We start from the raw sequence: 3,547 nt of genomic DNA on the forward strand, positions 1-3,547 counted from the left end.
CTGTCCAGACGCAACTTTGATTTTTCCGTAGAAGTTTGAATATTGGAACACATGTTGATGTCATGAGATATGTGAATCTCGAGATATAATTCAGATGTCCAAGAAATCCTATAACATGTTTCTCGGTTCTGGGTGAAGGCATTTCTTGAATTGCCTTGACTTTATTTGGATCCACTTCAATTCCTTGTTTGCTGACGATGAAATCAAGGAGTTTTCCTAAGTAGACACCAAAGGTACACTTGTTGGGATTCAAGCGAAGCTGAAACTTCCGTAAGCGTTGAAATAGCTTTTTCATATTCTGTATGTGATCTTCCTCATTTTCTAATTTGGCAATCATATCATCCACATAAACTTCCACTTCCTTATGCATCATGTCGTGGAAATAGTGTAGTCATGGCTCTTTGATATGTTGCCCCTGCGTTCTTTAGTCCAAAAGGAATAATGTGGTAGCAGAACGTGCCCCAGGGGGTGATGAAAGTTGTTTTCTCCATGTCTTCAAGTGCCATCTTGATTTGTTTGTATCCTAAAAATCCGTATATGAATGAAAAAACTTTGGATTTTGCTGTACTGTCAACCAACATGTCAATATGTGGTAAAGGAAAGTTGCCCTTAGGGCTAGCTTTGTTCAAATCTGTGTAGTCGACTCACATGCGGACTTTTCCGTCTTTCTTAGGAACGGGAACAATGTTAGCTAACCACTGAGGGTATTCTGAGGTGACGAGGAAACCAGCGTTGATTTGTTTTTGAACTTTCTCTTTGATTTTCATGGCCATCTCCGGATGAGTCCTTCTCAATTTTTGCTTGATCGGAGGGCATTCTGGCTTCAATGGTAAATGTGCTCCACTATACTGGTATCCAACCCTGGCATATCCTAATAGGACCAAGCGAAGACATCTGAGAATTCTATGAGCAGTTGTATCAAACTCTCTCTAATCTCTAAACTAAGTGAAACTCCAATCTTAACCTCTTTTCTGTTTCCATCGGAACCAAGGTTAATGATCTCTAGAGGCTCATTGTATGGCTGAATGGCCTCTTCCCTTTGTTGAAGTAACTGTGAAATTTCCTTTGATATTTCTTCGTCTTCTTCTGCCTCTACCTCGAATACAAGAAACCCAAAGCTTGGAGAAGTCATACGATCGTACGTTTCAACGAGGTGTTTTATGATTAATCTGCATATATGTGATGAGTTTTATTTAAACAACTATGGAAGACTCGGTGTATGCAGTTAATGAAATATTTTGATGTTTTTAAGGGTGTTTTTTAGAATTACCAATTTCCGAAAAAAGAAAAGGGAAAAACTAACGAAGGAACAAAATGACAATTTTATTTATCAACAGTCATTTCTTGAAACAAAGACCCTATAAAACAAAACTCTATTGCTTTGGGCGAAGCAAAGAGCGACATTTTCCTAAGAGATAGTAAAATGCAAAGCCCTATGAAATATTTCTTCACCCTGGGCTATGGTGAGAGGACAAAATACCGGTGAAAGTTCCTACTTAGTAGTGCAAACAACAGTTGAAACTTCAACAGCCGTCCAATAGTGGCGAACCCCATTGTGCACTAGGTAATATGGCACCTTAGGCTTGAGATGGCCTATGGTAGGTCATGATTTACCAACCACTGTCTTTGCAACACTCAGACGATATTCTTCTACTTCAGCAGATTGAGCGGTGTGAGCATACCCATTCCCAAGTGGAGTATGTCGGACTTTCCTTTGAGGAAACTTTCAATCTTCTGAATGGAGAGACTCGTCGTCCGAGACACTTTCGAGATCATCCTCTTATGTATTTTGCTCTTGCTCTTCTCCCAAGATGGCATTGACTAGGTATGTATACTCTAAATCCGTAGCCTCGGAAGGTGACTTGGGGATATAATACTCAATGATGACTTCACCAGTTGATGATGATAAATAGCAAGGTTTGTATATCTCTTTTGGCTGAGTGAGGTACTCATAATCAATGTTCCATCCAGTTGGAACAATGTCTTCAAGAGAGATTTTTGAACTTTCAAGAGCGGAGTATTTCATCATGTAGTCGAATTTTCCGCTTGGTTCTCCTAATGTATCCCAGGTTTCTTCGGGGATAGGAGGAACTTCTTCTAATGAACCATGACTTCTAGTGGTGAAGCTGTTTGTAACTTCGTCACTTCTTGCTTGAGTCTTACTTTCAGATCCTTTAGTTTGATAACAACAAGGTGAATCAGACTCTGATAGGGATATGTATATTGCCTCGAGAAGGTAGGACATACATTCCACTTCAAAATTCTCATCGGTGTCTTTTTTACCGATGGTATTGACTGTTTGTTGAACAGGTTGAAGAAAACCTCTGCTGCGAAAAGTTTCATGAATTAGGAGGACCACCTCATTTCCTTGAGTAGCCTTTGATGATGTCGGAAAGAATCCTACTCCCATTCTATTCTTGTTGTTGGTAGGAATCTCAATGTGCCCCCAACCACTGGTAGTGCCATCCTTTATAACTTGGATTGCATCTTTGTAGGAAGAAATAGATGTTTCTTTCTCCTTTCCTTTTTCCTTATCCAAGGAAAGTACTTGGAATTTAGTTCCAGCGACTTCTTTTGGTTCTATGTCGGAGAATGATGACAGGTTACTGACGATCAAAGCTCGTTCTCCATGGGCGACCTAGCAAACAACTGTATTGTGCCGGGATATCCATAACTTGAAAAGTGATTTTTAACGTCTGAGGTCCAATAGTTATGGGAATATCCATTTCTCCAAAAATTGACTTCGTCGATCAATCAAATTCTTTGACGATGACATGACTGTCCCTTAGCTGGTAATCTTTGAAGGATGATCTTGACAATGTTGATTTGGGCATGAAGTTGAGAGAGGATCCATTGTCTATTAGGACTCCTGTGAGAACATCACCCATGCAGCTAACTGAGATGTTGAGCGGCAGATTATGGTCGACTCCTTCTTCAGGAAGATCTTCATCACAAAAACTCAGATTAGTTCCTGCGGAGATGTTGGCAATGATATTGTTGAATTGCCCCACGGTAACACTATGTTCTTCGAAAGCTTGTTCCAAAACTTTTTGTAGAGCTTCCCTATGAGCTTCAGAACTCAATAGCAGGGAAAGGACAGATATCCTAGACGGAGTATGTAGCAACTGGTCTACAATGTTATATTCACTCCTCTTGATTAATTTCGAGATCTCATCATTTTCTTTCACTTGAAAAGCATTGGTCAGATGATTGTCTTGCCTATGTGCTGGTTCTTCCGAAGGTTTCTCCATATTTTCTATTGTTCTGTTGAAGACTCGTCCACTTCTAGTGACTCGACTAACGTCAGCAATGTTGACAATAGATGGTAATGGTATTTCCTTACCATTTTCAATGAATGCAGCATTTTACTTGTATGGTATAGCCTTGCTGGACTCATACGGTACAGGACATGGTAAGTAGATGACTAATGGAGCAAATGTTGTCTTCCTGTTGTCATACTTGACTTTCATTGGTTCAACTTGATTAATTTGAGGAGACACGGTAAAGACTTCTTCATCTTCTTTGTTGGCAAGAACTGTAATGGTAT

This window comes from Vicia villosa, linkage group LG2 (genome assembly GCF_029867415.1).
Source record: "Vicia villosa cultivar HV-30 ecotype Madison, WI linkage group LG2, Vvil1.0, whole genome shotgun sequence".
Taxonomy (NCBI): Eukaryota; Viridiplantae; Streptophyta; class Magnoliopsida; order Fabales; family Fabaceae; genus Vicia; species Vicia villosa.